Source organism: Pleurodeles waltl, chromosome 2_1 (genome assembly GCF_031143425.1).
Source record: "Pleurodeles waltl isolate 20211129_DDA chromosome 2_1, aPleWal1.hap1.20221129, whole genome shotgun sequence".
Taxonomy (NCBI): Eukaryota; Metazoa; Chordata; class Amphibia; order Caudata; family Salamandridae; genus Pleurodeles; species Pleurodeles waltl.
The window spans coordinates 274,004,180-274,026,119 of record NC_090438.1 but is presented as its reverse complement, the minus strand read 5'-3'; positions in this window follow the sequence as shown (position 1 = coordinate 274,026,119).

Below are 21,940 nucleotides of genomic sequence, written 5' to 3'. Positions count from 1 at the left end.
GGTTGTTGGCTGGTGAGTGGACTGGCTAGTGGAAGTGGCCCGCTGGTGAGCTCTGTTCTCACGCATCGTATTGGCCATGTCACCCAGCACTCCTGCAATGGAGGCCGTGTTGGCATTTAGGGCCTGCAGCTGCCGCATGACCTCCTGATGGTGTGCCCTGTTGTGGGTATATGTCTTTGTCAGGGTTTTAGTCTGAAAAAACAGAGATCAAGCAAGCTTTTACTAAATATTCTCTTTTTTTATTGGTTTTGGATTATTCGATTATTTTGATTGTTTGTTGTTCTTACTTCTTTATAGTCTCTCTCTTTCCTTTTCTTTGTTTCTCTCAGAGTCACCAGATCCTCGGGGTCTGTGCACGTTCCCAACACGTCCACCACTGAACAGCTCCAAGACTATGATAGATAAATCACAGAGACTGAGAGAGTTCAAGAGGGGATGAGGAAGGGAACAGCTGGGAAGGAGACCTGTAGTGAGAAAAAGGTTAGAACACACGATATGAAAATTATATCTCCTGAAATCAATACTAGACTATGATTCTAAGCCTAGTCACTCTGAAAACATGAACAATCTAAGAGTTAAGTTTAAAATGACCAAGTTTCAAGATGGCCGGATACCTGTAAGGGAATCAAGATGAATTAAATGAAAACTTTCTTATTCAAGTACTTTCCTTTACATGAGAATCAGAAAACACATGCTGACTAAATTTTAAACCAGTCATATAAATCCTGTTTTGAGAATGTATACTAGGACCATACAATATTGCATCTAGAAACTCTGGCCTTCTGTGTACTCTTAAAATGTTTCAACACAAATTGTACTGTCCGTCTGGTGTCTTGATTTTTGTCCAACTGGGTGAAACAATTTGCAAATATTTTATGGGATTCCCGATCCCATATCAAGACCCCCATTATTGAGCCTCGACAAGTCAGGTGTTTTTGTTCTGGATACATATATATATATATATATATATATATATATATATATATATATATATATATATAAATATATATAGTAAACACCATAAAAGGATTGTGCACCATGAATAACACAATATGGATTCAGGAAACAAATCACATAACTTTACAACTCGAATATTACATAATAAATATCTTAGAATAGTGGCATACAATAAACAACATGAAATAAACTCGAAGAGAGAATCGTGCGTCTTGCCGATATGAGTGTCACCATGTAAAATACCAAGAAATGGTAGCTCGCAATGAATATTAAAGTCAAATCATCATTAATCGAATTGCGCGTCTTGCCGATTCGTTAAACACGATGTAAATGTCAAGAAATAACAGCTCACAATAAATAACAAGATCAAAGTACAATGAAACGAATCACGCTTCTTTTGCCGATTCTTAAGCCACCATGTAAATGTCAAGAAATGAACAACAAAGTTAAATCCTCATGAAAAGAGTTGCGCGTCTTGCCAATTCGTAAAACATCATGTAAATGTCAAGAAATAGTAGCGCGCAATAGACAACAATGTTTATACACCATAAAACGAATCGCGCGTCTTGCCGATTCTTAAGCCACCATGCCAATGACAAGAAAAGGTAGCACGCAATGAATAGCAAAGTCAAACCTCTATGAAACAAATTGCGCGTCTTGCCTATTTGTAAACTACCATATAAATGTCAAGAAATGGTAGCGTGCAAGTAATCTGTTACTCATTTAAGAATTAAACCAAGAATATGAAAATTCTCAATAACGGTGTCGGAACAGTCCAACCACCGTCTTACCGCCTGGAACATTGATCACCAATGAAGGATGAAGAGCAGAAGACTAGAAGATCCAAATAGGCCGCCGGGACAGGCGCTCAGGAAGAAGCTGCTACTCTGCACCGGGACCTCTGAATAGTGAGCACTGGGAGTTGGGCTGGCTCTCTTTTATAGAGTCTTGGCCCAGCCAAGAACCACGCCCAGGCATGTTGCAGGGAAAGTCTCTGGAAGGCCCTGGAAAGGGGCCACACCCTAACACACTCTGAGAACCTGCAGTAATACATTGCAAAGGAACAGTATTTGTAAGCATATTAAAAATAAGTTTTCAGGATTGAACTCTGCAATGCAAAAGGTTAAACCAAAACATATCAGCACAATGCATAAATTACATTGTTTTGAGAGTGCTGGGTTTTTGCATTTTTGTCGCCAATAGAGCGTGTACTGCTCTGGTGTTGACAGTTTCTTTTATTCTGTTCGTTCTTCTGTTCCCTGTTAGTCTCTCTTTCTCTCTTTTTTTCTGTCTCTGTGGTTATATTCTTCTTTTATTTATGGTTCTTTTGTCTCTTCTTTCCTACAGGTCTCTCTGATTCAAGCATGTTACTCCCAGAGGTATGAAAAAGGGAAAAAGGAAAATAGGGGATAGGCAAGTATATTTGCTTTTCTTTATGCCCTTTCCTTAGCTCTGAGAGGAGGGGTGTGAGGTTGTGTCTAAAAAGTGAAGATATTGATTTTTGTTTTGAGTGCTCAAGTGCTTGTGGTATATAACAAATATAACTCTTTGTTAGTGCTTCTTTCATTCCCTCTTCCCCGTTTCTACTCTGTTAGGCTTCTTGTCCTCCCCTCCCTTAATGACGTAACATAAGAGTACAGGTTTGGCAAATATGCCTGTACCTGTAATAGCCACGTCCCTCCTAGGACGTGGCGGTTGGTGTCAGCGTCTTCCTCTCCTGATTCGGCTTCGGTGGAGGACTCCGATTCCCGAGTTCTCTCCGTCACTGCGCTGGTCTCCTCGATCCCCCGCTGGTCGGTTCCCTCCATCTTCGGTCTGGTGTTCTCCTCCTCCCCCTCCTCCTCCTCCTCCTCCAATGACGTGCGTGCCTCTGTTCATCCTCCGGCCATTTTTCTTCCCCCCGGCGTCCCAGCGCAACCCTCTACTTCCGGGTTTGGGCATTCCAAGAGAGACGGGAGGTTGTTTGAAGCGCCCCCGGGGCACTTGTTCATCGGCCCAATCGATTAGTGGGGCCGGTTGTAACAGCCAGCATGTTACATGCACTTCTCCTGGAAGAGGGCTGATCAAGACCCGAGTCCAAAGGATTCCTGGACAAGAAATCCATGGTGACCAAGTCCATTCCTGGGCTATGTTGTACCTGAAACATAAAAGGTTGCAATTCCATAAACCATCGCAAAATCCTCGAGTTTGTATCGTTATTCTTAGCCACCCAGGTAGAGGACAATGATCAGTAATTAAAACAAAGGGATGTCCAAGCAAGTTATATTGTAGGGATTCAACAGCCCATTTGATAGCTAAACATTCCTTTTCAATTTTCGAATAATGCGTTTCACAAGGCAACAGTTTTCTGCTGATATAGACGATAAGATGATTTACCTCGTCGTCTTTTTTTTGGGATAAAACAGCCCCAATACCTATATCTGAAGCATCCGTTTGCAACTAGAAAAGTTTTGAAAAATCAGGGCAACCTAACACTGGTTTGGTAGTTAGGCTCTGTTTCAAGGGCTCATAACTTCTCAGCTGGGTGGGCGTGAGCCCTCTAAGCTTAGTGGGTTGACCTTTTTTTAGGAGATTAGTCAAAGGATTTGCCATGGTGGAATAGTTAGGAATGAATCTACGATAGTAACCAACCAGTCCCAGAAACAATTGAATGTCTTTTTTTGTTTGTGGGGGCGGTACCTTGAGAATAGCCTTTACTTTGTTGAGTTGTGGTTGTATACATCCCCTTTCAATAATATAGCCAAGATATGAGATTAATTCTTTGGCAAGATTACATTTTTCTGGATTGGCGGTTAAACCTGCACCTATTAAGGTATGAAAAACTTTGGATAAATGATGTAGATGTTCTTTCCAGGTCTCACTATCTATGGCGATGTCATCTAATAGGCGGATGCATACCCTGTATGTACACGTAATAACTTGTCCATTAGGCGTTGGAACGTAGCCGGAGCCCCATGTAAACCGAATGGGAGAACTGTGAAGTGGTATAACCCTGATGCTGTAGAAAAGGTGGTCTTTTCTTTATCTGTGAGGTTTGAGGGTAGTTGCCAGTATCTTTTTGTTAAGTCTAAAGTGGACATATACCGTGCTTTCTCTAGACGTTCAATTAATTTGTCCACTCTTGGTATTGAATATGTATCAAAGTAGGATATGTTTTTCAATTGTCTAAAATCAATACAAAAGCGAACGGTCCCATTCGCTTTGGGAACTAGTACCAACGGTGAGCACCAGGGACTGGTGGAGGGTTCAATGATACCCATTTGTAACATACACTGTACCTCTTGTTCTACCAATTTTCTACGAGCTTCAGGAATACGATATGTCCTAAGACACACCAGTTTCCCCTCTTTTGTTTTGATTCTATGACATACCAAGGAGGTTTTACCAGGTTTTATGGAAAATAATCCTTTATTCTGCTCAGTTATCTTTAATATTGTTCTTGTTGTTCAGGGGATATGTGAGGATTGATATGAGGAAGCCAGTGTCCAGAATTATCTGGTTGGGGACATAATGGTATGTCTAGGGGTTTTACCTTGTTTATGAAATACCCAGTGTCTAAACGTGGGAAAGAGATGTCTGGTTCCTCCCATTTCTTCAATAAGTTTATATAGTAGATTTGTGTTTTTCTAGGCTATTCGGAAATTTCAAGGCTATATGTAACAGGATTTATCTGTTCATCTATTTCATAGGGCCATCTTGCTAAGAGCTTGTTGTCAGAACTAGGTAAAAGTACAAGTACTTTCTCCCCCACCTTAATTTTTATTAGTGATGTTCCTTGATTGTAATACATCTTCTGTCTACCTTGGGCTTCCTCTAGATGTATCCTGACATCCTCCCATACTGTCTGTATTTGATCTTTTAATTGTTGTGTATATTCTAGTATCTCTTTATCTTCTGTTTCTTTCTCTTTCCAACTCTCAGCAGCCATATCTAATAAGGTTCGGGGTAGTCAACCAAAAACAAGTTCAAATGGACTATGTCCAGTTGAAGCCTGTACGTGTGTTCTTATGGCATATAACACTAATGGTAGTTTTTTATCCTAGTCACGTCCAGAGTCGGCTATGGATTTTTTAAATATTGTTTTGATGGTTCGATTGTACCTCTCCACTAAACCATCTGTTTGTGGGTGATATACTTATGGGCAAAGATGTTTCACCCCCAACAGTTGACAAATTTGGGCCATTAATCTGGATGTAAATGGGGTACCCTGATCTGTTAATAATTCTCAGGGAAACCCAACTCGGGAGAAAAACCCGATCATAGCATGTGCCACGTTCTTGGTTGTCATGCTAGAAAGAGGGATCGCCTCAGGATACCTAGTTGCATAATCGACTAGCACAAGAATATACATGTTTCCCTTGGATGACGGTGTCAGGGGCCCTACAAGGTCCATACCCACTGGAGAAAAAGGGATATCAATAATTGGTAATGGATATAAGGGAGCTTTCTTGAATGTTCCAGAATTAACTAGTTGACATTTTGGACAGTGAGCACAAAACCTTCGAATATCTGAAAAAACTCCAGGCCAATAAAAATGTCTGAGCAGATATTCTTCCGTTTTCACTCTCCCATAATGCCCACCCCCTACTTGACTATGGGCTAAGTGCAATACCTTAGTACGGTAATGGGTGGGTACCACTAGTTGTTTTTTCTCCCGATCATTATGTCATGTCACCCTGTATAATAACCCATTTTGGGTGATAAAATATGGACCTACCTGTCCAGTTTTCTCTGTCAGTGCCGAGACCCAGGCATGTTGTAAAGTGGGATCTCCCCTTTGGCTAGCCCGGAAGGTTGGTAATGTAGCTAGGACAGGTTTCTCTGTCAAGGATGAGGGTACAAACGGAGAAGTAGTGGTTAAACGGTGTATTCTCTTTTGTTCTAATTTTTCAGATCTGGATAATTTCACCTTTACCTTGCCCCTCTTAATGGTTAACTGGCTAAAGGGGGCTTCTGTTAGCCATGAATTTAACACTTCGTTTTGTGTTATGTTATTTAACAAATCATGAAAAGCACTGTAGTCTGTTCCTATGATCATCTCTTCTACGAGGTGCGGTATAACCCCTACCACAAGCGATTCTTCCCTTCCTCTCCACTCTACTTAAACTTCGGCCAAGGGACAGTGTTGCATGTCTCCGTGAATATAGCAGATTGAAACAAATTCATCAGCCTTTATTTGTTCAGGGTTTATTAAGTCCGCCTTACCTACCGATTGACTGCAGCCAGAGTCAACTAGAACTCTAATGTGTTTCTGATTGACCAACATTTCTTTCATAAAGCGAGTTGTTCCCCGGGCTGTACATAGTACCCTTCCTCAGGTAACACCTATTTCCATTGGTTTGGTTTTGGACATTTTATGGGGACAATTACGAGCTATATGTTAGGGTTTGTACACAGCAAAGAGCATGTCCCCTCTCACTGCACTAGTGGGTTCTGTAATAGCTCCCTTTTAAACTTACTATTGAAAGCCTTTCTTGTTATCTCACCTTCCCCCCCCCTAGGCTTCTGTGTATGTTGTTTAATGTGCTGTTTTGTTTACACATTGGACCTTGCTTTTACCAAGGCTTCTTTAAAATACTCCTCCCTAGGCCATGTGTTAATCCAACTCATTTGTATAATAACTGAAACTCTGCACACCTTTCAAGAACATGTGCAGCATGTGAGGACCACACCCAGCTCTTCAAACCACACCCAGCTCTGCACACCTTCCAAGAACATGTGCAGCATGTGAGGACCACACCCAGCCCTTCAAACCACACCCAGCCCTGTCTATAAAAGGCATCCCCCGAGCCTCACCCAGTGCTTGTGCTCGTCTACCTCCCGCTTACCTGAGAACAGATCCCTCGGCGCTGGCACTCCTGCTCTTTACAGACTTTCATTGACTTCAATGGGCGCAGCTTCTGGCTCTTCCTTCTTCCGGTTTCCGGTTCCTCCTTGCTTCAGCCTCTCTCCTATGAGTAACCTGCAAAAGAGAAAGAAGACAAGGTTAGACTGATCAGTATCTCTTGCCAGCAACAAGTAAGTGCAAAACCTTTTATTACCTGAAAGAACTTTGACAATAATTTCTGGATTCGTGTATAGACAATTTGAAACGAAATACCTTCCACGAACATTGTGATTCAAGCTCTTTGTTACAAGAATATTTTGCAGAACTTTGTGAAGCAAACATTGTTTTTTCTCATGGAACTTTTAAGAATCGAACAGTGGAAACCATTAACTGCAAGGCAAACAGTAAATCAAGGACTTGCACAAATTACATGCTGTATTTTGATGTAAAAGTACAGTATTTGTTTTATAAAAGATTCTGGAAATATGGGAAAAAAGCTTTACAGTAATAGAAAACACATCCCAGAGCAGTAACACATTCCAAACCTGGAAACTAGAGACCAGGATCCAAGAGGCACCAGTTTCTACAGAAGTCAGAAAGGGCCGCAGATTTGTGCAGCACTTCAACAGTGGAAACGCAAGAACGGTGTTGTCTCTCTTTTTTATTTTATCCACTTCCCCCCTTCCCTTGAGCTTCTGTTCTTAGTGCACTGTTTTAAAAACTAGTGTGCTGGAACAAGCAGTTTCAGGGTGGGGTCGGATTGTCTTCAACCTCCATCAGAACTGAACAAGAACTCAGGTGAGCTGGGCTTTGACAGAAGCACAAGCCTTAAAAAATTTCAGTTCTGGTGGACAATGTATACCGGGGAAGAAATAGAGGGCATTGACGTCACGGATATGGCGCAGGCCCTAAATGAGGACTTGGCTCATAATGAATCAGTGTCTGGCATCTTGCAACATATGCAAGAGGAAATAGAGAGATTAAAGATGGAGAATACCTCTTTAAAACAGGATTTAAGCAGGTATAAATTTAGGGGATCTCAGTGGAACACAGCTTCTACGCCTTTGTTTAAAACCTCCTCAGAGACAGGGGCGCCATCAAAACATACAACTTTGCCTTCCCCCAGTTGAGGTTACTGTTAATGTTCCTAATGTTGTGCCCTTAGCAGCACCTGAACGTTTTCATGGAGATAGTAACAAATTCCATGTTTTTATCAATCAATGTCAATTACACTTCATTTGTAAGCCACAACAGTTCCCTACTGATGATACGAAAGTGGCATTCGTCTTGTCTTATTTGGGTGCCACAGCAGCCAATTGGTCAATTCCTTTCGTGGATAGAGATGATCCCATCCTCCATAATTGGAATCAATTTAAACGTACCATGACCAGCCTTTTTGCAAAACACACTTTCATGCAGGCAAGTGATAATGAGCTTTTAAATCTTAAACAAGGCAACAAGGATTTATTGACCTATCTCACTAGTTTTAATCGTTTACTCACCGAGACACAGTGGCCAGAAGAAAAGCGTGTCTCCCTTTTTTATAAAGGTTTGAGAGACGAGTTAAGAGACGCGCTGGCTCATATCGTTGATTTGCCAAAAGACTATTCGGACTTTGTAGATTTAGTTGTGAAATTAGAACATAGACTAGGAGAAAGAAAGAGAGATAAATACAAACTGGAATTACGGTTAACTTTTATTAGACACGAGAAGAAAGACACAGATAATAAACTCCCTGAACCAGAGCCTATGCAAATAGGGACACTCAGAGGTCCACTCACATCAGAGGAAAAAGAAAGAAGGAGAAAATTTCAATTATGTTTATATTGTGGCAGGGCAGGTCACTTTGCCAGAGAATGTCCAGTAAAGCCTAAAACTCCACGAAAGGGTGCTGTTTCCTCCACCTCCTCAACTGAATCGGGAAACGATTAAGCTCGACAAGGGGAGAGGTTACTTGTTCGAGAAAACATCTTAATCAAACCTCTAATGCTGCAGCCTTCAGGGTACCGCACATACCTAGACATTTCATAATTCAGGTCATTTTAATTGTTACTACCCAAGTGAGGCATTCTCTCCCTGTCCTACTGGACTCAGGCGCGACAGGAAATTTTGTGGATAATAAGTTAGCTGAAATCTTAGGACTTCCTATGTGCCTAAAGCCTTGTCCAGAAGCAGTATGTGCAGTGGATGGGTCAGAATTGACCTCTGGATTAATCACAAAACAAACAAGTCCACTTGTTATGGTCTGTCAGAACGGGCACACAGAGGTGACTAGCTTTGATCTGATAGATACTCCTAATTTTGGTTTGATTCTCGGGGTACCCTGGTTAACAACTCATAACCCAAAAATTGATTGGGTGAATAGAACTGTTACTTTGGATTCCTCTTTCTATAGAACCAATTGCTATCAAGAAGCAGGTACAGAACAGAGCACAGTATTACACTGTGCTAGTGTTACACAAGATGAACCAAGTCTCCCTCCTGAATATTCTGACTTTAAAGACGTCTTTGATCCAGTAAAGGCTAGTGTGCTGCCCCCACATCGGTCTTATGACTGCCGTATAGATCTTATCCCAGGGGCTCCTTTACCTAATAACAGAGTATATGCTTTGACTGACGAAGAAACCAAATACTTAAGAACCTACCTAGATGACCTACTACAGTCTGGGTTCATCCGTCATTCCACATCTCCGGTGTCATCTCCACTCTTTTTTATCCCGAAGCCGGATAAATCCCTGCGCGCGTGTATCGATTATAGAGGACTAAATAAGGCTACAATAAAGAATAAATATCCTCTTCCTCTAATACCTGTGTTGTTGGATCAATTAAGACATTCTACTGTATACACTAAACTAGATCTGCGGGGAGCTTACCACCTGGTCCGAGTAAAAGAGGGGGATGAGTGGAAGACAGCTTTCAAGACAAAGTTTGGTTTATTTGAGTACACAGTAATGCCCTTTGGGTTATGTAATGCCCCTGCGGTCTTTCAGTTCTTTATAAATGAGGTCCTACACGAATTCCTGGACGTTTGTGTCATAGTGTACATAGACGACATCCTCATTTACTCTAAGAACTCAGAAGAACATACCCAACATGTTCGTGCAGTATTATCAAAGTTAAAAGAAAATCATATTTTTGCTAAGTTAGAAAAGTGTACTTTTAATGTCAACAAGGTGGACTTTTTAGGATACTGCCTGTCACCTCAAGGAATAACTATGGATGTAAAGAAAATCAGTGCTATTGCTGATTGGCCAGAACCATCCTCTGTAAAAGATATTCAGAAATTTCTGGGTTTCGCCAATTTTTATAGGAGGTTTATTGCACATTTTGCATACATTGCGGCCCCAATAACTACCTTGTTGCGGAAAGGGCAACAATTTCTTTGGACTGATGAGGCGGCACACGCCTTTCAACTCCTAAAACAAAAGTTCACTTCAGCCCCAATTCTGAAACATCCTGATCCTGACTTGCCCTTTTTTGTTGAAGCGGATGCTTCACAAGTAGCTTTAGGAGGAGTTCTCTCTCAACGAGATGCAGTAGATGGCCAGTTACATCCTATAACCTTCTATTCTAAAAAGTTATTGCCAGCTGAACAAAATTACACTGTGGCTGAAAGGGAACTAGTAGCTATCAAAGTAGCCTTTTCAGAATGGAGGCACCATTTAATGGGAGCCAAGTACCCAGTTACAATCTTTTCTGACCATAAGAACCTACAGTTTTTTGGATCACTTAAAGCACTAACACCACGTCAGATGCGCTGGTTAATTTTTTTTAGCACATTTGACTTTGTTATAACCTATAGACCAGGTGCACAACAAATTCAATCTGATGTGTTATCTAGATACGGACATACCTCAGACATGAAACAAGATAAAATAGGAGAACCCATTATTCCTCCCCAAAAGTTGTTGGCACCAGTACAACAGAAGGATTTCATCACAGATCTATATAATGCACACATGCAAATAGCACCTCAGGATTGGTTAAAGGATTCCCATAACACAATACAACGAGGTTTATTGTATCACGACAACATGCTGTTAGTGCCCACCTCTGAATTACAAACACAGGTGATAATTTGGCATCACGCCTCACCGTTGGCAGGTCATCCTGGTTGGGTAAAAACCCTGGAAAATGTGCAAAAACACTTTTGGTGGGACACTATAAGAAAGGACATTAAGCAATTTGTCACTACCTGTCCAATTTGTGCAAGACATAAATCCTCTCATAAGGCTCCTGACGGCTTGTTAATACCAATGCCAACACCCAAACAACCTTGGCACACTGTGAGCGTAAACTTTATTGTAGGTTTACCACCTGTAAAATCCTTCACAACAGTGTTGGTTATAGTGGATTTTTTTATCTAAAATGGCACATTTTGTACCATTACGGAAATTACCCACGGCGGCAGAATTTGCCGATATTTTTATAAGGGAAATTGTGCGTTTACATGGTTTGCCAAGCAAAGTGGTGTCAGACCGAGGGAGCCAGTTCAACTCCAGATTTTGGAAAAAATTATGTGAAAAACTGAAAATAGATGTGGCCTTATCCACTGCTTTCCACCCAGAGACAGATGGACAGACTGAACCAAACCTTACTTCAAACGCTACGTTGTTTATTGGCTGATTATTCTAGTGAATGGTTGGAAGCTCTCCCTGTAGCAGAGTTTGTTTATAATAATACTGAGCATTCAGCTCTACTTTGCTCACCATTCTATTTCTTGCAGGGGTATCATCCAAGAGCTATACCCATTTTTTTGGAAGATTCCCTGTTGCCTACAGTAACGGATAGACTAACGAGGTTAGGTGACATACAAGACAAAGCCAGGAAACATTTATTAAAGTACAAGGAAAGCATGAAAAGACAAGCAGACAAACACAGGTCTGAGGCCCCAATGTATAAAATTGGTGACAAGGTATGGCTCTCCACAAAGAACCTAAACATAGAGGGATCCCGAAAGCTGCAACCACGTTTCATTGGACCCTTTAGTATAACTGCCATAGTAAACCCGGCAACAGTAAAATTAGATTTACCAAAAGAATATCCAGTACATACTACATTCCATGTGTCCTTGCTTAAGCCGTACAACTCAAAAACCCGACCTGAACCACCACCTCCACCCATACCAATTAAGGGAAATCTGGAATATGAAGTGAAAAGCATAAAAGACTCAAAAAGAATTAGTGGACGTCTGTTTTATTTAGTAGAATGGAAAGGATATGATGAATCTGAGAATTCATGGGAACCAGCATCATATGTACATGCCCCACAGCTGATTAGACGGCTTTATTTAAAAAATCCAGGAAAACCCCGTCCTGTAGGAGGGCCTTTGAGGGGGGCAACTGTTAGGGTTTGTACACAGCAAAGAGCATGTCCCCTCTCACTGCACTAGTGGGTTCTGTAATAGCTCCCTTTTAAACTTACTATTGAAAGCCTTTCTTGTTATCTCACCTTCCCCCCCTAGGCTTCTGTGTATGTTGTTTAATGTGCTGTTTTGTTTACACATTGGGCCTTGCTTTTACCAAGGCTTCTTTAAAATACTCCTCCCTAGGCCATGTGTTAATCCAACTCATTTGTATAATAACTGAAACTCTGCACACCTTTCAAGAACATGTGCAGCATGTGAGGACCACACCCAGCTCTTCAAACCACACCCAGCTCTGCACACCTTCCAAGAACATGTGCAGCATGTGAAGACCACACCCAGCCCTTCAAACCACACCCAGCCCTGTCTATAAAAGGCATCCCCCGAGCCTCACCCAGTGCTTGTGCTCGTCTACCTCCCGCTTACCTGAGAACAGATCCCTCGGCGCTGGCACTCCTGCTCTTTACAGACTTTCATTGACTTCAATGGGCGCAGCTTCTGGCTCTTCCTTCTTCCGGTTTCCGGTTCCTCCTTGCTTCAGCCTCTCTCCTATGAGTAACCTGCAAAAGAGAAAGAATACAAGGTTAGACTGATCAGTATCTCTTGCCAGCAACAAGTAAGTGCAAAACCTTTTATTACCTGAAAGAACTTTGACAACAATTTCTGGATTCGTGTATAGACAATTTGAAACGAAATACCTTCCACGAACATTGTGATTCAAACTCTTTGTTACAAGAATATTTTGCAGAACTTTGTGAAGCAAACATTGTTTTTTCTCATGGAACTTTTAAGAATCGAACAGTGGAAACCATTAACAGCAAGGCAAACAGTAAATCAAGGACTTGCACAAATTACATGCTGTATTTTGATGTAAAAGTACAGTATTTGTTTTATAAAAGATTCTGGAAATATGGGAAAAAAGCTTTACAGTAATAGAAAACACATCCCAGAGCAGTAACACATTCCAAACCTGGAAACTAGAGACCAGGATCCAAGAGGCACCAGTTTCTACAGAAGTCAGAAAGGGCCGCAGATTTGTGCAGCACTTCAACAGTGGAAACGCAAGAACGGTGTTGTCTCTCTTTTTTATTTTATCCACTTCCCCCCTTCCCTTGAGCTTCTGTTCTTAGTGCACTGTTTTAAAAACTAGTGTGCTGGAACAAGCAGTTTCAGGGTGGGGTCGGATTGTCTTCAACCTCCATCAGAACTGAACAAGAACTCAGGTGAGCTGGGCTTTGACACTATATGGCCCCACTCTGCACAGTTATAACATTGGGTGCCTGGTTGGGTTGTCTATCTGGGACATGCATACTGGTGCTTTCTTCAGTCTCTCACATTACCCGTGCTTTGGGAGAGGTTTTCCCTCCAAGGGATGGACCCTTTTGATGGCTGCCCCTAAATTCTGGAGCTCTATGAAATGCACAGGCCAGATCTATGGCTGTGGTTGGGATGCTGTTTTATCCAATTACGAGTTTGTAAAGGAATGGCCTCTAGGTATTGTTCTAGTAATACAACTTGTATGATTTCTTCCCTATTTGTTACAATTGGCTTTAATCCTAAATCTTGTACTCAATAATAAAGAGCTCTAGGATTTTCCATGGGTATCCACTTTGTTTTGTGAAATGTTATTCTATAATATTCTGTATCATAACCCACTTGCTCTAAAATAGCTTTTTTATCTCCACATAGGTAGTTGTACCTCCAGGGTTTACAGCCTGATATGCGGACTGTAAAGTCCCTGTCAAAAGGGGGGCTATATATTGACCTCATCACTCTTGGGGCCAGTTTGCCGAAGAAGCAACCCTTTCGAAATTAGTAAAAAATGCATCAGGTCTTCCCCTTCCTGAAACATTTGTAACACCAAACTAGGTACATTGTGGTGTAATCTAGTGGTGGCAATGATATCCGTTAATTCTTGTAGAGCAGTTTCATGTACCAATTGGCTGTTAGCAATTATGGTTGCTTGGCTCCTAAATGCATTTTGTAGGGTTTCCCTATCACTCCGGGCTTCTCGTAGTTGTTCTTCCCATACCACCTGAACGTGTCTCTGTCCTTCTGCCAATTGTTGTATCATGTCCTCCAGGGTAGGTTTTGTGTCAATTTTTAGGATTCACAAATCTCACTTCTGACACCAATATGTTGTGGGTGTATGTATGTGTCAGGGTTTTAGTCTGAAAAAGCAGAGCTCAAGCAAGCTTTTACTAAATATTCTCTTTTTTATTGGCTTTGAATTAATCGATTATTTCAATAGTTTTGTTGTTCTTCCTTCTTTATAGTCTCTCTTTTTCCTTTTTGTTGTTTCTTTTATTTTGTTCGTTCTTCTGTTCCCAGTTAGTCTCTCTTTCTCTCTCTTTCTCTGTCTCTGTGGTTATCTTCTTCTTTTATTTATAGTTCTTTTGTCTCTTCTTTCCTACAGGTCTCTCTGATTCAAGCTTGTTACTCCCAGAGGCATAAAAAAGGGAAAAAGGAAATAGGGGATAGGTAAGTATATTTGTTTTTCTTTATGCCCTTTCCTTATCTCTGAGAGGAGGGTTGTGAGGTTGTGTTTAAAAAGTGAAGATCTCAATTTTTGTTATGAGTGCCCAAGTGCTTGTGCTATATAACAGATAGAAGTCTTTGTTAGTGCTTCTTTCACTCCCCCTTCCCCATTTCTACTCTGTTAGGCTTCTTCCCCCTCCCCTCCCTTCATGCCCGTAACATAAGAGTACAGGTTTGGCAAATATGCCCGTACCTGTAATAGCCACATCCCTCCTGAGACGTGGCGGTTGGTGTCAGTGTCTTCATTTCCAGAGTTAGCTTTGGTGGAGGACTCCGATCCCCCAGTTCTCTCCATCACTGCTGACTCTGCGCTGGTCTCCTCGATCCTCTGCTGGTTGGTTCCCTCCGTCTTTGGTCTGGCGTTCTCCACCTCCTCCTTCGATGACATTTGCGCCTCTGTTCATACTCCGGCAATTTTTCTTACTCCCGGCATCCCCGTGCCACCCTCTACTTCCAAGAGAGATGGGAGGTTGTTTGATGCGCCCCCGAGGCACTTGTTAATCAATTAGTGGGGCTGATTGTAACAGCCAGTCTGTTACATGCCCCCTGCAGCTGCTGGTTCTCCTGCAAGATGGTAATCACCTGGCCCATCCTGTCCTGGGATTGTTGGTATGTCCCCAGGACATGTGTGAGTGTGAATGCCGCCTTGGCAGTCGGTTCCCTGGGTCCTTCCTCCCCCTGGCGCACAGCTGCCCTCCCACTGGCCCTGATCCCCTGTGCCTCTGTCCCTGAACGGTGTGCCCACTCCCACTTAAACCAGGACCTTGATCATCTTGCCTGTGTGGTTTCGACTCGTGTCCCTGTACTTGTGGCCACACTATCGATCAACGTGTCCTGGGAACAGAGGTTTGTGGACGTTGGCTGGCTGCTGTGGTGTTGGAGTTGGAAGGGGGGGGCCTGTGGTGGACTGGGTGTGGGATGTGGAAGCTGACTGACCAGTGGTCCCAGATGGGCCAGGAAATTCATCCAGATAGGGACATCCTGAGTTGCTGTCATCACTGAGGACATCTTCTGTTTGAGGGCTGGGTTGCCGTGGCACATGCTCGCCGCTGACATTGTCCGGGGCACCTGTGGACATGTAAGTGATTTGTTTCAGTCATTGTCCGTCACATATTCTGCATTTCTGGCTTTCCCTATGGGTTTGGTGTTGTCCTCCCTCCTTTGGCTAGTGGATGGTGATGGATTGTGGGATCGGTAGTACTTAATGCTGCCCATTGTAGGAAAGTACCATCTTGCCTGGCATGTTACCCGCATTTTTCACTGTATATATGTTGTTTTAGTTGTATGTGTCACTGGGACCCTGGTAACCCAGGGCCCCAGTGCTCATAAGTGTGCCTGAATGTGTTACCTGTGTAGTGACTAACTGTCTCACTGAGGCTCTGCTAATCAGAACCTCAGTGGTTATGCTCTCTCATTTCTTTCCAAATTGTCACTAACAGGCTAGTGACCATTTTTACCAATTTACATTGGCTTACTGGAACACCCTTATAATTCCCTAGTATATGGTACTGAGGTACCCAGGGTATTGGGGTTCCAGGAGATCCCTATGGGCTGCAGCATTTCTTTTGCCACCCATAGGGAGCTCTGACAATTCTTACACAGGCCTGCCACTGCAGCCTGAGTGAAATAACGTCCACGTTATTTCACAGCCATTTTTTCACTGCACTTAAGTAACTTATAAGTCACCTATATGTCTAACCTTTACCTGGTAAAGGTTAGGTGCAAAGTTACTTAGTGTGAGGGCACCCTGGCACTAGCCAAGGTGCCCCCACATTGTTCAGAGCCAATTCCCTGAACTTTGTGAGTGCGGGGACACCATTACACGCGTGCACTACATATAGGTCACTACCTATATGTAGCTTCACAATGGTAACTCCGAATATGGCCATGTAACATATCTATGATCATGGAATTGCCCCCTCTATGCCATCCTGGCATAGTTGGCACAATCCCATGATCCCAGTGGTCTGTAGCACAGACCCTGGTACTGCCAAACTGCCCTTCCTGGGGTTTCACTGCAGCTGCTGCTGCTGCCAACCCCTCAGACAGGCATCTGCCCTCCTGGGGTCCAGCCAGGCCTGGCCCAGAATGGCAGAACAAAGAACTTCCTCTGAGAGAGGGTGTGACACCCTCTCCCTTTGGAAAATGGTGTGAAGGCAGGGGAGGAGTAGCCTCCCCCAGCCTCTGGAAATGCTTTCTTGGGCACAGATGTGCCCAATTCTGCATAAGCCAGTCTACACCGGTTCAGGGACCCCTTAGCCCCTGCTCTGGCGCGAAACTGGACAAAGGAAAGGGGAGTGACCACTCCCCTGACCTGCACCTCCCCTGGGAGGTGTCCAGAGCTCCTCCAGTGTGCTCCAGACCTCTGCCATCTTGGAAACAGAGGTGCTGCTGGCACACTGGACTGCTCTGAGTGGCCAGTGCCACCAGGTGACGTCAGAGACTCCTGCTGATAGGCTCCTTCAGGTGTTAGTAGCCTATCCTCTCTCCTAGGTAGCCAAACCCTCTTTTCTGGCTATTTAGGGTCTCTGTCTCTGGGGAAACTTTAGATAACGAATGCAAGAGCTCATCCGAGTTCCTCTGCATCTCTCTCTTCACCTTCTGATAAGGAATCGACTGCTGACCGCGCTGGAAGCCTGCAAACCTGCAACATAGTAGCAAAGACGACTACTGCAACTCTGTAACGCTGATCCTGCCGCCTTCTCGACTGTTTTCCTGCTTGTGCATGCTGTGGGGGTAGTCTGCCTCCTCTCTGCACCAGAAGCTCCGAAGAAATCTCCCGTGGGTCGACGGAATCTTCCCCCTGCAACCGCAGGCACCAAAAAGCTGCATTACCGGTCCCTTGGGTCTCCTTTCAGCACGACGAGCGAGGTCCCTCAAATCCAGCGACTCTGTCCAAGTGACCCCCACAGTCCAGTGACTCTTCAGCCCAAGTTTGGTGGAGGTAAGTCCTTGCCTCACCTCGCTGGGCTGCATTGCTGGGAACCGCGACTTTGCAGCTACTCCGGCCCCTGTGCACTTCCGGCAGAAATCCTTTGTGCACAACAAAGCCTGGGTCCACGGCACTCTAACCTGCATTGCACGACTTTCTAAGTTGGTCTCCGGCGACGTGGGACTCCTTTGTGCAACTTCGGCGAGCACCATTTCACGCATCCTTGTAGTGCCTGTTTCTGGCACTTCTCCGGGAGCTACCTGCTTCAGTGAGGGCTCTTTGTCTTGCTCGACGCCCCCTCTCTCTTCAGGTCCAATTTGCGACCTCCTGGTCCCTCCTGGGCCCCAGCAGCATCCAAAAACGCCAAACGCACGATTTGCAACTAGCAAGGCTTGTTGGCGTCCTTTCGGTGGGAAAACACTTCTGCACGACTCTCCACGGCGAGTGGGATCCGTCCACCAAAGGGGAAGTCTCTAGCCCTTTTCGTTCCTGCAGAAACCTCCGCTTCTTCTGTCCAGTAGAAGCTTCTTTGCACCCGCAGCTGGCATTTCCTGGGCATCTGCCCATCTCCGACTTGCTTGTGACTTTTGGACTTGGTCCCCTTGTTCCACAGGTACCCTAGATTGGAAATCCACAGTTGTTGCATTGCTGGTTTGTGTCTTTCCTGCATTATTCCTCTAACACGACTTCTTTGTCCTTAGGGGAACTTTAGTGCACTTTGCACTCACTTTTCAGGGTCTTGGGGAGGGTTATTTTTCTAACTCTCACTATTTTCTAATAGTCCCGGCGACCCTCTACAAGGTCACATAGGTTTGGGGTCCATTCGTGGTTCGCATTCCACTTTTGGAGTATATGGTTTGTGTTGCCCCTATCCCTATGTTTCCCCATTGCATCCTATTGTAACTATACATTGTTTGCACTGTTTTCTAAGACTATACTGCATATTTTTGCTATTGTGTATATATATCTTGTGTATATTTCTTATCCTCTCACTGAGGGTACACTCTAAGATACTTTGGCATATTGTCATAAAAATAAAGTACCTTTATTTTTAGTATAACTGTGTATTGTGTTTTCTTATGATATTGTGCATATGACACTAAGTGGTACTGTAGTAGCGTCACACGTCTCCTAGTTCAGCCTAAGCTGCTCTGCTAAGCTACCATTATCTATCAGCCTAAGCTGCTAGACACCCTATACACTAATAAGGGATAACTGGGCCTGGTGCAAGGTGCAAGTACCCCTTGGTACTCACTACAAGCCAGTCCAGCCTCCTACACCCATGCATTGCTGTTGTGTGTGCATGCAGAGCTGGGAGGGGTGTGCTTGCAGTGGGTAAGGCATGCAGGGGTATACAGTTGAGGATGGTTATTGGGGTGGTGCACTGTATGGGATGGAGTGGGGTGTAGGGAGTCGGGGTGAGAGGGTAACATGCCATGCAGGTATCGGTAGAGGTATCGGTAAAGGTAGGGTGACTTACCAGTGTCCAGCCCTCCAGTGACTCCTCAGGATGCAGTCAACTGTAGGGGAGGAGGTGGAGGTCCACCACCAGTCCTCATGATGGCAATGGAACGCACCTTCCCCCGTATGTCGTTCCACCTCTTCCAAATGTCATCCCTTGTGTGTGGATATGTTCCCACAGAGTACACCCTGTCCACGATCCTTTGCCATAACACCATCTTCCTGGCAATGGATATCTGCTGGACCTGTGCAACAAACAGCTGTGGCTCTACCCGACGATTTTCTCCACCATCACCTGCAACTCCTATCTGTGAAACGGGGATTCTTCTGTGGGGATATGCCTATTGTGTGGTCTGATGGGTGTTGGGGTATGGTGTGTGATGTGTGATTCGTGAGAGGTGAATAGGTGGCTATGGTTTGTGTGTACAGTTCTTGTATTGTCAAGGTGTGCTTTTTTTCGTGTTTGCAAAGGATTGTGGGTTGTGTGGGTGTTTTATAGTGCTGTTGGTGGCTGTGTCCGGTGTGTATATATGTGTCAAGTGTGAGTTTTTCTATCTGGTCAATGTTGGCTTCTGTTGGTGTTGGGTGCCCAATTCTACCGCGGCAGGTGCACCGCCAATGGGTGACCGCCATTGAGTGTCCGCTGTGGTGATTCGTGGTCCATTATTTGGAGAGCGGTGTGTTGCTGGCGTAGTGGAGAGGGTGGTGGGTCCGACAGTTTTTCGCCTCCGTTGGGTGTGGCAGAATTGTTGTTGTGGCTGGTTTCTATCGGTTTTGTGTTTGTGTGTCATTATCTGGTGGGCGGATTCCTAGATTCGCAGCGGTCTGCTAGCGGCCGTCACCACAGTGGTTTTTGGAAAAGACCGCCAATGTCATAATGAGGGCCTTAGTGTTTTTTAGCACATAGAAACGAATAGCACCAATGTGGTCATCTGGTCGAACCACTACCGGGGCAAAGTCAAAGTTTGAGGCCTACTGCGATGGAGCCCTGCTTAGCTACAGCAAGCGGAAGGCATCAGTCAAAAGTTTACCCTCAGACTTAGTTGTTTTCTTGAAGATTTTCTTCAGCGGGACGAAGTCGCCAGTCTGATCCGACCTCCCTGGAGCCCTTCCTCGGATATGCGTCGCAGGAGACCTTAGTGAAGATTTCTACATTTGGACTTAGACGATTTTTCGAGACGAAAATCCTTCGACCCCGGCCAAACCTGAATCTTGATCCGACGTCTCTGGAGCCCTCTTCGGGTGCACTGCCTGGGAGATCCTGTTCAGCTTTCTACGTTCGGGCTTGGTCAAATTTTTGGAGATTTTCTTCAGCGGGATAAACCTGCAAGTCAGGCCGGGTCCCAGTTGAGGCAAGCGAACTAGACTCACCACGGTGGGTCGGTCCCTCTATGGAGCTTTTTCGAAAATGTTCACCAATCTTCTCCAAACTTCTGGATCTTTACCAGAAGGTCTTTGAAGGTCCTTTAGGAGTCCACAGCTCACCTCAAGGTTCCAGAAGCTCCGAGTTGCTCCTTGAGGGTGTGACTTCAACTCCCAGAATGCGCCTGGCTCAAACTCCAAAATGGCTACTGGACAGTGGTCAGCTGGTCAGTTTCTTCAGGAGTTGATGTAGGGGACTCTGGGTAGCTATTTTCTACCTGTAGCAAACAGGGAGTCCCTTCTTGAACCAGTTGAAGCCAGGCAAAGTCATTCTTGTGGTGAAGGCCAAGTGTGCAGCTGGTGCAGTCCTTCAAAGTGCAGTGTCCACGTGCAGGTCACGGGTCCAGCTGGGCAGTCCGTCTTCTTCTGATGTTCTTCCTTGTAGTGATCCGAGGTGTGGGTGCAGCTCTGCCATATTTATCCTTGCTCCTGGGTGAAAAACAGAGTGGTCCTGGGTATTCAATCACAGGCAGGCTCCTTCCCTCTTTGATGACCACTTCCTGGGAAGTGTGGCAAAAATCAGTCCCAGGAAGCATCATTCCTCAAAAATCCAACATGGCTGAAAGTGATTTTTGGAGGTTAGATCTGGCTGAGCCCACCCACTGGTGTGGCTAAAAATCCTAAACACCCCCCTTTCCTAATCTAATCAAGAGGGGACCTAATTGTCTGGGGTTGCAGGATATGAGGGTGGTGCTGGGCTGCTCCAAATGTCCTTCCCTGCCTTTGAAGACCAGTTTGGCTTCCCTCCCTCCTTCCTGTTTCCCCATCTGCTGAGGCAGATCTCCTCCCCCAGGTACATTCTTTGTGTTCAGTCCAGGCCACTTCACACCTCATCAAAGCAGCCTGGCCAATCAGACAAGGACACTACAGGGCTGTCAACTTTCAGGTAGAGTTTTAAAACTCTTTACCTGGACTAGCTATATTAAATCCCACAATTGGAAGTTATGAGATTTGTCATAACAATTAATGTGATACCAAACCCAAAGTATCTGACACTTAAGGGGACTTTAATAATTAAAATAATGTTTCCCCATTTTAGCCTATAGAGGCCATTCACTACAGTGAGGAAAAAAACAAATTTGTCTGTTTTACCTCACCAGGGATAATAAAACAATGTTTACAAGGTCCCTGCTTATAGTTACATGGCACCCAACCCTAGGAGGCACATAGGGCACACCTTAGAGGTGACTTATATGTAAGAATAAGGTAGTTTAAGACTTTTGAAGTACTTTTAATTCCAAAGTCGAATTTGCATATAACTTTAGTTTAAAAGCAGCCAGTAAGGCAGGCTTGTCTTTAAAAGGACACTGGGCACCTCAGCAGTGCACCTAAGGTTACACTACCTATGCTGTGGTCCCTAAACCTACATGCCCTACCATAAAGTAGGGACTTATAGGTAGGTTGATACTGCCAATTTTAATTAGCCTAATTTGCATAT